This window comes from Triticum urartu, chromosome 3A (genome assembly GCF_056163025.1).
Source record: "Triticum urartu cultivar PI428250 chromosome 3A, HENAU_Tu73, whole genome shotgun sequence".
NCBI classification, from domain to species: domain Eukaryota; kingdom Viridiplantae; phylum Streptophyta; class Magnoliopsida; order Poales; family Poaceae; genus Triticum; species Triticum urartu.
This window is the reverse complement of record NC_141875.1, coordinates 151,498,857-151,512,396: the sequence shown is the minus strand read 5'-3', so window position 1 is coordinate 151,512,396 and position 13,540 is coordinate 151,498,857. Positions and strand designations below refer to the sequence as shown.

The following is a 13,540-nucleotide window of genomic DNA, read 5'->3' as shown; positions in this document are numbered from 1 at the left end:
CAACTCTAGCAAACCCCGCAAAACGCCCAGCCCGCAAAAATTCTGATGAGTATGCGGGCTATGTTCTGGCCGGCCCAATTTTCCGGTCAGAACAGAGCCCGCATACTCGCCCGGCCCGCAAAATTTTTTGCCGCAACCCGCAAACCGCACGTCCCGAACAGCATAAATACGGTTCCACGACCCTTTTGCGGGTCCAAACCCTATCCCCGACCGCCGCAAGCCACCCAATTTCCCTTTCCCCTCTACACATTCCTCGCCGCCGCCGACCACCCGCCCCGCCTCCAGCCGCCATGTGGGGCCGTATGTGGAGCTCCGGACGCGGCTCCAGCAGCAGATCCGGCCGGGGAAGGGACCCGCAGTGCGAGCGGCGCGTCCGGTCCGACGGCGCGCGGAAGCACGGGGCCCGGAAATGGACCAATCACGGCATGTCGCCGCCGGCGAGCTTCCAGCGGAGCGAGACGGCGGAGTACGACCCCCGACGCGCGTCCTTCTCCTCCGCGAGGTCCTCATACACCGAGAGCTCCTCCTCCTCCGACGCGGGCCTTCTCCCCGTGAAAAGGGAGTGGTCGGACGAGGAGGAGGAGCCGGCGCCGTTCGCCTTCGTCCTCGTGAAGGAGGAGCCCGAGGAGCCCGCTCTGCTCGGCCACCGCGGAGTCGTCGGGCCCGAGGACTACGTCACAGACGTCGACGCCGTCGCGGCCGCCGTCGCCGAGCGGAGCGTGCGCGAGGAGGCGGAGCGCCAGCGTCACGCCGAGCATATCGAAGATCTCGAGTGGCGACAGGCGGTCGCCGCCAACGTCGCCGCCAACGAGAAGGCCGAGGAGTGGCGCCGCATCCGCGCGGAGCGGGCGGTGAAGTACGTCGACCTGTGCAGCTCCGGTGAGGAGGATTGAGCGTCCGGCTCCTCCATGGCGTCGTCCATTTGCCACGACCTCGCCGCCGTTTAGATCCGACCCCTCTAGTACTAATTTAACGTAGTATGTAGTATAACTATGCTTGTAGTTTGTTGATCATGTGATGAACTATGTAGTATGTGATGAGCTATGTTTGTGCAATTTCTCCCGTGAAAATGTTTTTTTAAATTATGCAGGTTTAGATACGGTTTCTGTTCGGCCTCGCTAGTTTTCGACCCGCAAACGCGATCTTCGTGAAACCGTAAACGCGTTTTGCGGGTCGATTTTTTGCGTGGTCTGCTATAGTTTCTCTAAGGGCATCTCTAACGCGCCGTCCCGCAAATCGGACACACTGTATGCCTCCAAATGTGTTTGCGGGACGGATATCAGAGCCGACCATTCAACCCTACCCATCAAAACAGCCAGACACATTTCAAACGAAAATTGAACAAATCTGACGAATTAATGAGAACCAGTAGAAATTAAGCGGACACAACATTTATCATTAATATTTGGATTTTTTTGTGACATAGAAAAGGAGTAAAACTAGTCGAGTCTGCCCTTCGTCGAAGGTTGGCATCCGTGTTCCACATCCTACGCTTCTCGCCAAACATGGGCATGTCCATGTCCGATGTTCTACTCTTCGCCGTCATTCGCAGGATGCCGCCGCCTCCCCATCGACGTTGCCGGTGGAGGTGAGGTTGACGATTGAGCCGGACGAAACCGCCTCCAAATTGTTGCGCCACGTGTGAACATCGCGAATGACCCGTAGTTGTCAACGGTGGCATCATGCCCGCCGCAACATCCGCCTCTGTCTAGACGTGGCGCAACCACCGCGTGCGGACTCGAAGAGCGCCTACTGCTGGATGACGAGGCCTGGCCCCTATGCGGCCGTGGCCACAACAGCCTGCTCGTTGGCTTGCTTGGCGATGATTTGCTCCTCTGCCGGCCTCCTCGGCTTGGGTCCTCTGTCGTGGATCCGCGAGGAGGTCAAGGTTGTATCGCCACACCTCCGAAACGTCGACACTGTCCGCGTTGACTGCTTGTCCTGGCCCACCTCCTTCATGACGGCATCGAAGTGCGCTAGCACCTACGCCATGTTGAAGTCGGCAACCGGAATGGGGCGCGGGTGTTGGCTCATCGTCAACCGGGCGCCTCCTTCATTGTTGGGTTGTCGCCCAACAAGCTTGGAGGCAGTCATGGGGCCATGCCACGTGCTCTTCCTCCTAGTCATGGACAATCTCGGCAATTCCATATGGGCATCACGACGAGAGGCTTTTCCCCACCCTTCGAGGGTCCCGGCCATTGTGTTGGGCATCGTGGAGGGAGGAGGAAAGCAGTTGCGCCAAAGGAGCGCTCTACCGGGGATGTGGCTCGAGGATGGTGCGGGTTGTGGCGTGGACACGTGTTTTAAATAATGGACCACGCCGGGCATGGCAAGCAATCAAGGTTTTGGGCATGTTTGGTTCATGACTAACTTTGCCATTTTTTTGATAAAGAGTGCTCTTTATTGACTCATAGTGTAGCATCAAGCGATACAATCATAATGAGTACACACCCGACCTCTGCATAACTAAGATGCACACAGCCAATGCAACACACACACACAAACAAACAATCACGCCGGCAAAAAGCAAAGTCTTACAAGACCGAAGCTATGCCTAAACGTATGGAGAAAAAGAAAACCCTAAAGCAAAAAACACAACTATCGACGAAACACAGCAGTGACCATCGGGCGCCAACCAATTCTTGACAACACAAGAACTACGAGAAAGTTTCTTCAAAAGCGACGCCTCCAGAAAGGGAACGACGCGCAAACGGCGCCGTCGCCAGTCCAACCACCAAAGGTCAGAACATGGGTTTTCACCCTGAAGATCAAATCCGAGCAAAACTCCGAGCAATGCCTTCACCAGGGTAACGACGCAAAAAACGACACCATTGCTAGGTATAACCAATCAAGGTCAGACCTAGGGTTCTCACCCCGGAACTCGAGACTGGGTACACGAGAAGTACCATCCAATAATCGAAGTCATCTTATGTTGTCTCCTCCACTTGCCTCGATCCCAATAGCTGCATATGCACACGGTTTCTGGTGGTGAGCGATGGTCATGCCGGCACGAGCAAGCTGACGTGACACGATGAAGCCGCTCGCTACCACCCGACGAAGTCTGATGGGGATGAAGAACAATGGCACTACCAAAATCCAAAATTTTGGACACTTCGGACGCCCCGCACCATCCTCACAAAGTGGCAGCCCATAGCTGATCTGCATGAGACGACAGCATTAGACATTGCCACTAACTCCGTCGTCCTTGCCTTGCGCCCGAGCCCAAGTAAGCACCGCCTCCCAGCTGGCGACACCGGCGACGGCCACGACAACTGCGCTAGGCCACCGCCTCAACCAGCTGGGCTGCCCTTGATGGTGGACGCCAGAGTAGCTGGTCGTTCCAGTGTGGATGAATCTCCACTCCACACTAGGGAAGAGGGAGCTGCTCACGAGCTCCTGCCGAGGATTGATGGCGCCGGGGAGTGGCTGCAACCAGTGGAGATGGCACCACTTAATGGTGTCCATGAGCGGGAGGAGTAGGCACTATGGTGCTGTTCTGACCACCCCCAGCCTCCCCGTTGGATCCAGCCGCGTGTGGACCGCCGGTGCCGCTGCAGCAAGTCGCCTTCACAACCTGTAGCCGCTGCCTGCACCCCTTAATGGCGTCCATGCATGAGGGACAGCAGCAGGCACTATGGTGGTGATCTGACCATCCCCAGCAATCCTTCCCGTTGGATCAAGCCGCGCGTGGATCGCCGACACCGCTGCAGAAACTCACCTTCACATCCTTGACCTGGCCAGTGCCTGCATCTCGTCAAACGTTGCACGATGCCTCACGAGGACGAAGCCCCGCCGCCGCCGTCAGCCGCGCGGACAAGCCCGCCGGCACCGACCGGTGGCGGCGAGGGGAGGGCGCACGGGGACGGCTGCGGGAAAAGCGGATCCAGTCGCCGCCCGAGTCGCCTACGCGGACGACGCGGGGGCAGTTTGGTGGTAGTATGGTGGTGTCTTCTTTTCCATAACTAAACTTAGGTAAACTGTGCCTGCCACAAAAAATGTGGCAAACAAAATGGCCACCACAAGTGTGGCTAAACTTAGGCAAACTGTGGCTGTCACAAATAAAAAGTGACGAACAAAATGGCAACCACAAGTGTGGTAAGATTTTACAAATAAATAAGTCTATGACATGTGGACCATGTAGTTAGAAAAGTGTGACAATCCATAAGTATGGCAATGAACTAAACACATGTCTAAGGTTTTGTGGCATGACTAATGTTAGGTGTGGCATTAGGCTACAAACCAAACATGCCTTAATTCTGATGAAATTGACTCTCCGAGTGTGTGTGTCTTTCAGGAGAAAATGCTGAAGAATAGGAAGAATGATCATGCATGGCATTTTACGACCTACGACAAGCGACCAGAGTTTGCTAAAGTAAGAAAATGATAATACTGGGAAGATATATTATGCCCTTACCTTACATGGTTATGCCTGCTGAGTTTTTGACTTGCTCTGTGATGGATGGTGCAGTGGGAGAGAAATGCAAGAGCTGGCCTGCGAGGGCTCTTTGCCTTACTCAAGCCTGAGAAGCCTTGGGATTAGCGAAGAGAGCAGCACAATGGGTGGCATTCAGGACTATTGATGGCTTCATCCCTGTCTCAAACTAATTGTCAGAGAGGTGAGTAACTAGGATGGATCTTGATTAGCATAAACTAATTGTATGTTTATGCAAGTACCTTGTCATTAAGTGCAGTACGTCATACTGATGAGAATGTAGAGATGAATTGTGAACAACAAGAGCATCTTCAGCCGTGTTCCAACACGCCCCCTTCCCCGACGATTATTTTGCGCCGGCGCCCTAAAATCAGCCCAATCGCGTTCCCATAAAGCCGTTTTTCGCCGATTTGGGCCGAAATTGACACCGGCCGACCCAGGCCGAACCCGACGCGCTGGGGGCGCCCGGGGGTGTCAGGGCAATTGTTTTTGGCGCGAAAAAATGGCGGGCCCGTTGAGTCAGCGACCCCCGCGCCCCGTCGTCCTCATCACCTCGGTTTCCCGCGGGGAATCAATGCCAAGGCTGCCGCCGGTCAGCCTTCCATTGATTCCTCACGGGCGGCGCTTCACGGCGATGGGGTGACTCCCTCTCTCCCGCCACGCGTACACACAGCGCCCGACCGCTATAAAAGCAAGGCTTTCCCCTCACCTCTAGCCACACCTTCCTGCAGCCGCCGCGCTCTACCTCGCCGACGGCCTCTCTCTCCCCGTGCTATGCCTCCCTCTGCCCGTCGCTGATGTTCCTCCCCTCTCTCCCCAATCCTAGCCGCGAGGATGTGCGAGCGATTCCCCGGCGATGGGACGGCGGCCAACGGCTTCGGCCGCCGCTCGCTGCACGAGTGGGAGGCGCACTTGCTCTTCGAGGCCAACATCCCGACGCCTCCCGACATGCGCGCAGGGATGAGCGGGTGGAGGCTCCGCGCCGGTGGAGTCCCCATTCTCCCGCTGCTCGACGTCAACGCGCGCGCCGACTACTTCGCTGGCGAGGTCGACCGCGTGCGGGCGTCGCTGACAGAGGAGCAGCGCGCCCTCCCGTAGTATGCCGCCGACAACCACGAGGCGTGGGCGGCGTATTTCCAGTACCGGCAGGCGCAGCGGCTGGCCTCCACCAACGGGGCGCCGGTGGTGCGGAGCAACAAGAATAGCGAGGGGCGCCGCCTGTGGTGGGGTGCCCCGGCCGCTCGCTTGACGCCGTTCTCGAGTACCTCGAGGGCGGCAACGACCCGCCCTTGAGATACCCTGCCGCCCCACCCCGGAGCGGCGGCCAATGGATGCCGAGGAGGACGGCGTCTTCTTCTTCTTCCTCCCGCTCCTCCTACTCCGGGTCGCCGGCGCTGTTCAGCGCCCAGGCCGAGCCCGCGGAGATGTCGCTCGGCTGGCGCACACGCAGCGCTGGCATCATCATCAACGAGGGCAGGCACGCCTCCTCCTCGGCTCCTCCGTGCTTCATCAAGCCGAAGACGGAGCTGGGCCTCGCCATCGTGAAGACGGAGCCGGGCCTCGCCGTCGTGAAGACAAAGCCAGGCCTCGCCGCCGTCAAGACGGAGCCGGGGCTCTCCGACGAGGCGGCACTGAAATGGGCGCGCGAAGACTGGGAGCGCTTGGAGCTAGAGCGCCAGTGTCACGCCCTGGAGCAGTTCGCCGCTCGGCGCCGTGGCTGCGACGAGGGAGGCGTCGTCATTCTCGACGACGACACGCCGCCACCGGTCCGCCAGGGCAACCTCGGGCAGGGGTCCAGCAGGGGCGGCCACGTCAAGGAGGAGAAGGACGACGAGGACAACGGCGAGGGCAGCGACGTCGCCGCGCTGAGCGCGTTCTTCATGTAGTCTGGGGCTTTGTTTTTAGTAAACTTTAAATTTCCTATGTAAAAGCTGTTTAAATTCACCAAAGTTTATGCCCGTTTGCCAAATAAAAAAGCCGAATGTCTTGTAAAAAAACCCTTCTAGGGCGACCCTTGGGCGACCCTAAGGCCGGCGGCTGGGAACTCATTTGGCCCCTGTCCGATTTTATCACCGGGTCGCCCCCAGGCGGCGATTGTTCGAGCTCCTCGAGAGGTCAACGGATGGAGATGCTCTAAGTGCCAAGCTATGAGATCGCCAGCAAAAGAGCAACCTAGACAAGTGTGGTCCTGGTCAAAATTGAAATAAAACCACGATACTTATTTTGAAATGAAGGGAGTAAGCAGTATCATGTACGTACCATTTCAACAAAAACCATAGAAGACCTATTTTGTTCAAATTTAGATCCTTAATATCAGGCTCACATCCATTTTGTTCGAACTTAGACCTAGAATGCCAAAGGCTCCAGTGATGGCTCCGTGAGATCATGATGCCGCTTAAACATCATGCACGCCTGAGCTTGTCGCGGCATGATCTGCAAGTTTCCTGCTTTATTGTACTTGAGGCCAAATGTGGTCATGTGGAGCACGCGGCGCCGGCTAGGCGGGCAGTTTTCGCCGAGATCCATCTCAGTAGGATCACGACGCAAATGCTGGTCATCCTTGTGGAACAGGGACTCAATGAGGCAGAACTTGCTGTCACCCATGTAGACAAAGCTTGGCGCCCCGGTGCAACTCAAACTCCTTGCAGAGCATCTTATCCTGGCCAAGCTTCCAAGACGGAGGGCTCGTTACCTTGGCATCGACTGGTGGCACATCGCAGGAACAGAGGTAGCCAGAGCTCTCCTTGTCGCGGGCGAGGCTGACCCACGCCTCCAACTCGGCGTCGAAGTAGGCTTGGCCTGCAAAAGGCAATAGCCAGTTGCCATGGTGGGTTCACTCGAGGCGCTCGGCGTCGAAGGAGAATGTACTCGGCCGATTCTTGCGCCGGCGGCCGGCGGACACGAAGAGGGTGCGGCCGTCCGGGTGCAAGGCATAACACGCGATTTGCACGTTGTAGAAAGGCAGCGGGGAGTTGATGGTGGACCAAGACCAAGGAGCGCTGCTGTCGTAGGGTGGCGGGCTGGCAAGGTACTCGGTGCGGTCTTCCAGGAACAAGAAGAGCTTGCCGCCGATGGAGGCGAGGAGGGGGATGACGTAGTCGGCACGGCAGGAGGGCCACGGGCAGATGGTGAGGCTCATCGTGCGCGTGTCGAAGGCCGGGATGGCAGGGCTGGCCTCCTTGGCCTTCATGGCGAAGATCTTGGAGGCGTGGGAGATGAAGTTCCAGGACCTCACGTGCGGTGCTTCGATGCGGGCGACCGGCGGCTCGGTGAAGCGCTTGGACGGCAGGCCGGTGTTGGTGTCGGAGTCGAAAGCTTCGACGTCCAGCCTGTGGATGCCGTATCCCCTCTCCCAGTCTTCCAGCAGCAGGTAGAGATGCTGCTTCGGCTCCTTCGCCGGCCGCAGCTGCCTGACAGTGCGGCAGCCCCGCTCCTCTGAGCGCTTGCGCTTCGTCATATCCTGAATCTCCGCCTGCCGCGACTCGTACGAGCATAATTGAGCATAATTGGTTTGCTATCAATATTTGCCTTGCCAACTGTCGGCATTGCTAAATATTAATAATATCAAGACTTATCAACTATTGGTAACCTTATATAAAATAGACAAAACAACTTATAGCCAATCAAATAGTTGCCAATATTTAGCACAATGCTAAACATTGGCAATGTCAATTTTTGACAGCAAACTAATTATGCTCACCCTGCCCTATCCCTTCAATATGACAGTTCGTCCCACGGATCACGAACAAGGACCTGTATTTATGGATCAAAAAAGTGTTAAGCCAGCCCGAATCAAACTAGTACTGAGCAATAAAAAACAAATTTTTGGGTTTACATGGACTGTAAACCTCCAAACAAGTCCGTCCGCGATACTCACCACGATATGGTTCGTATTGAATATATATATTATGTGTATATTGTGTATTGGGTCTGCTTTCTAGTTTTTTATATAGTTGAGATCCGTGATCTACCTTTGTACATTATATAGACATGTCTATGCATGAAGAGCAATATATCATGCAATTTCTGAAAAAGGGCGCTTTATTACTTAAAAGATTTAAGCATTACACCCGGCCTCTGTATAACTAAGATGCACACAGCCAAATAAGATCCTCTCACACAAAATAAAAATAGAAAGACGAATTACAATAAAACATGTAGAGTCCGTATAACGCCTAATATGGAAGGGGGCCAATCCTTAGATCATGCTGCCACCCATATTGGATAAAAGTATCCCTCGCCGTAGCCTCCAATCATGTACACAGCTCCGTAAACAGGCCTCGATTCTCCACGTGTTGTAGAGAGGACCATAAACGAAGAGTCCCGGTACATCTATAGATAACCTGCAACAAAGAAATATTTAAAATCATGCAATTTCCACAACATACAAGGTATCAGTTTCTCCACGCCACCGCCGCCTCCCATCCGCCGCCGCTGCCTGCGCGCCAACCGCGCCAGCCGCCCCTACCCTCTATCCCTCCCGCGCTACAGCCACTGCTAGCCCCGCCCAATCCAGCTGCCGGCCAAGTCAAGTTCACGTATACATCTACGTGTGTGTTGCTTGAGAATCCATCAAGTTTGGCCTAGTTAGCTTTGCACTTCGCTAGCCCTGTCGATAGCCCCGCACGCTACAGCCGTCGTTCGCCAAGCCCCACTCGCCAGCCCCACGCGCTTCGCCAAGCCCTACTCGCCCGTTGCTGTCGTGCGCTTCATCGCCAGGCCGCCGCGTCACACGCCTTTTTGGCTTCTCCGCCGCTGCTCTCCCTGGCCCGCGCCTCCATGGCTGCCACTGCCCAGGTCTCCGTCGCGTCACCATCGCCGGTCTTCGGCGACTCCGCTGCTCAGCCGCCGACAGGCTCCTACGGCGTCGCCGTCCCGTCTGCGCCGTACGGCGCCACTCCAGCAACCAGTCATCGGGCGCTGTCCTGCTTCAGTATGAAGTCCCGCCTGCAGGCTTCTACGGCGCCGCTCCGTATACACATCACAGGGTGTCCCGTCTGTGCCCTACAGAGCAGGGCATTCACATCGGGCTCGATGGCCGGCTCCTACAGCGCCGCGCCGGCTAGCCAATGGTCGGCTCCCTCTGCGCTGCAGCAGTCCTATGGCCACGCTGTCACGCTGCCCTGTTGGCCTACGCCTACCCGCCAACCTCGGTGCCTGCGTTTCCTTATAGTGCGCCCGCTTCGTACGGAGCACCCTACGGCGGTGCATCGACGGAGCAGGTGGCTTCGTCCGTGGTGCCGAGTGGTCCTTTACCCATGGTTTTTTATGCGCCGCCTCCCGCCCCTCCCGCTGAAAGGCGCCACGAGGGCCGGCGCGGTGGCAAGCACGGCGACCAGCAACCGCCGCAGCAGGATGTTGGTGCACCTCGTCAGCAGCAACAACCACAGCTTCAGGTGCCTTTCCCGTGGGCCTCCGGTTACAACCCATGAATCGGTGTCGTTTCTGCTTACACCATGGCGTCTCCGCCCCCCTCGCCGGCCTTGCCGCCAGTGCCCTGGGACCCGGTGCTCTTCACCGCGCTGCCCACCGCTCCTACGCCGAGCAACTCCACTGGAGGTGATGATTGGTACATGGATACCGGGGCTACGGCTCACATGTTTGCTCATCCTGATAATCTTGCCTCCTTCACTCCCGTTACAACCGACCACCGCATCATTGTCGGCGACGGTTCTACACTCCCTATCACACATGTCGGGCACACTTCTTTTTCTTCTAATTTCATGCCTATTACTCTATCTAATAAACTTGTGTCATCTCATTTTATTAAGAACCTTATTTCCGTTCGTTGTTTAACACGTGAAAATCCTGTTGCTGTTGAATTTGACGAGCTTGGGTTTTGTGTCAAGGACGCTCGAACCATGATAGTACTTCACCGCTGTGACAGCCTCGACGAGCTCTATCCGGTGCATTCGCCGTCCACCTCCACCGCCGCACTGGTTGCTCTCTCCGCAGGCGTCGATCTCTGTCACGCTCGTTCGGGTCATCCCAACCCCGTCATACTTTGTCATATTCTTAAGAGTTTCAGTTGTCATAAGATAGAGGATAACACATGTCATGCCTGTCGTGTCGGTAAACATGTTCGCCTCCCATTTAATAACTCCATCACCATAGCTTCTTTTCCTTTTCAATTGATTCATAACGATGTGTGGACCTCTCTAGTTCCTAGTAATTCGGGTTATTTATATTATCTGGTTATCCTTGATGATTATTCTCATTACGTGTGGACTTTTTCTTTGTGCAGAATGTCAGATGCACTCTCCACTTTAACGGTTTTTTACTCCTATGTCAGCACGCAGTTTGGGCGTCCCATCCTTGCTCTTCAGACTAACAATGGAAAAGAGTTCGACAACCTTGCTTTCCGCACTTTTCTGTCGCACCATGGCACCGTTTTTCGTCTCACATGCCCGTATACTTCCCAGCAGAATGGTCGAGCCGAACGCGTCCTTCGCACTCTGAACGACTACGTTCGCACGCTCCTGTTCCATGCGAACGTGCTGCCTCGTTTCTGGTCGGATGCACTCGCTACTGCTTCTCTTCTCCTTAACCTTCGCCCGTGCCGCCCACGGTGCAACTATGAGCCACACCATCTTCTCTTTGGTACGCCCCAATCTCATGATGGCTTGTGTATTTTCTGGTGCCTTTGCTATCCTAGCATTGCCGACTCCGCTCCTCACAAATTCGCACCTTGTTCTGTCGCTTGCGTCTTCATCGGCTACCCTTCCAACTCCAAGGGCTATCGGTGCTACGATCCCGTCTCCCACCGTGTGTTCACTTCCCGGCACATTTACTTTGATGAGCATGTGTTTCTGTTTCACCAGCTACCCCCGGATGTTCCTCCCACCACCGGTGACGCGGGCTCCTCGACGCCTCTCCCAGGGCACTCGCGCGCCTCTCTTGGCCCGCCTTGGCTTTGAGGCGCACCCCCCGCATGTGGCTCCTCCTCCAGCCGTAGCGCTGGCGCCCCCGGCGCCCACGACGTTGGCGCCCGCGGCCCCCGTGGCCCCCTCGGCGCCCTCGGCGCTTGCGGCCCCTCCCGGCACCCGCGGTCCCCCCGGCGCTTGTGCCCCCTCGGCGCCCCCGGCGGCCCCGGCGCTTCTGGCCGGTCCGGTTACCCGCGCCCATACGGGTATTTTTTGCCTGAGCTCGCTCTACGCCTCGGATGACTACGTCCATGCGGCGTCCACCTCTGAGCCGTCGCCATTGCCGTCCTCTGTTCGAGCCGCTCTTCGTGACCCGCTCTGGATGGCTACGATGCAAGAGGAGTTTGACGCCATGTTGCGCGACCGGACGTGGCAGCTTGTTCCCCGTCCCCGACACGCCAACGTGATTACCGGGAAGCGGGTCTTTAAACACAAGCTCTGTTCTGATGGTACCCTTGATCGCTACAAAGTGCGCTGGGTCGTTCGTGGCTTTCGACAGCGTGCTGGCATCGACTTCACCGACACCTTCACTCAGGTCGTCAAGCCCGGCACGATATGCACGGTTCTCCACCTTGCGGTCTCCCATGCTTGGCCGGTGCACCAGATGGACGTCTCCAATGCCTTCCTCCATGGTCACCTCGAGGAGCAGGTCTTCTGCCAGGAGCCCACCGGGTTTGTTGACCCGGTGCTTCCCGACCACGTGTGCCTGCTTTCGCGGTCCTTGTACGGACTCAAGCAGGCTCCGCGCGCTTGGTACCAGTGCATCACGGCGTTTCTCCACCAGCTTGGGTTCCGCTCTACCCGCTCGGACACGCCTCACCCTTCGTCTATCATCAGGACTCTGACACGACCTACTTGCTGCTCTATGTCGACGACATCATCTTGACGGCATGTACGGCTGGTCTCCTCAGTCAGCTCATGGCTCGTCTTCGCACTGAGTTCGCCATCAAGGACTTGGGTCCTTTGCACTACTTCCTCTGTGTCGAGGTGGTGCGCCGTCCGGATGGCTTCTTCCTTCATTAGTGGAAGTACGCTCACGAGCTTCTGGAGCGCCTCGGCATGCTTAACTGCAAGCCCACCGCTACCACTACTAGGAAAACACTTATACACAATAGCATAGTAGTAGCGCTGGAAAGAAGTAAGTGCTGCTGCTATTTAGCAGTAGCGCTTTTCCAGGAAATCGCTACTAGTAACTCCATAGTAGTAGCGCTGTGAAGCAGAAATGCGCTACCACTATGTGTGACCAGACGAGGCCACTGACTGTTTTCGTAGTTGTAGCGGTGTACAGAAAAAAGCACTACCACTAACAGTTTAGTAGCAGCGCTCTTTTTTTATGCGCCGCTACTGCTAGTGGGCCCCAATTAGTAGTAGCGCTTTTCCTAGAAAGCGCTACTACTAAGTTCAATAGCAGCAGCGCTTTTTTCAAAGTAGCGCTGCTGATAGTTGCGGCTGGTGCCACCTTTTCCACCCCCTCCCCTCATCTCCCCCACTTTGCCCTCTCTCCCCCTCCTTTCCCCTATCCCCTCTCCACTCTAGCTCCACCATTGTTTCTCTTCTTCTCTCTTCCTCCTACCTCTCTTCTCTCCTCATTAATGGCACCCTCCTCCATAAATGGCTTATATCTTTCTCCTACATCTCTCTTCTCTCCCCCATTAATGCCCCCATCCACCATAACCCCTCTCCATTAATTAGCTAGCTAGATTCACCTCTCCTCCCAACAACTAGATCTAGCTAGCTACTTAGCCAACCACACGTGCTCTGTCGATCGTTCTCTCTCATCATCTAATTAACCGCGTGCTCTCGGTCTCTCTCGGGAGATATATATAGGTGAGTAAAAAGTTGTTCATTTCAAGAATGGGAATATGTGTGCGAATGAGAATATGTGTGTTTGGGATATATATATATATATATATATAGGGCTGGATTATTCTGTTACTAGTAGCAGAATATTATTCTATTACCCCTGGGTGAAGGAAATATGCCCTAGAAGCAATAATAAAGCTATTATTTATTTCCTTATTTCATGATGAATGTTTATTATTCATGCTAGAATTGTATTAACCGGAAACATAATACATGTCTGAATACATAGACAAACAGAGTGTCACTAGTATGCCTCTACTTGACTAGCTCGTTGATCAAAGATGGTTATGTTTCCTAACCATAGACATGAGTTGTCATTTGA

At 55.5% G+C, this 13,540-nt stretch overlaps 1 pseudogene; it reads left to right on the top strand.

Moving 5' to 3' along the window:
* Positions 1–4,664: 4,664 nt before the first annotated feature.
* Positions 4,665–6,283, top strand: LOC147979003 (uncharacterized; annotated as a pseudogene).
* The last annotated feature ends 7,257 nt before the right edge of the window (positions 6,284–13,540 follow it).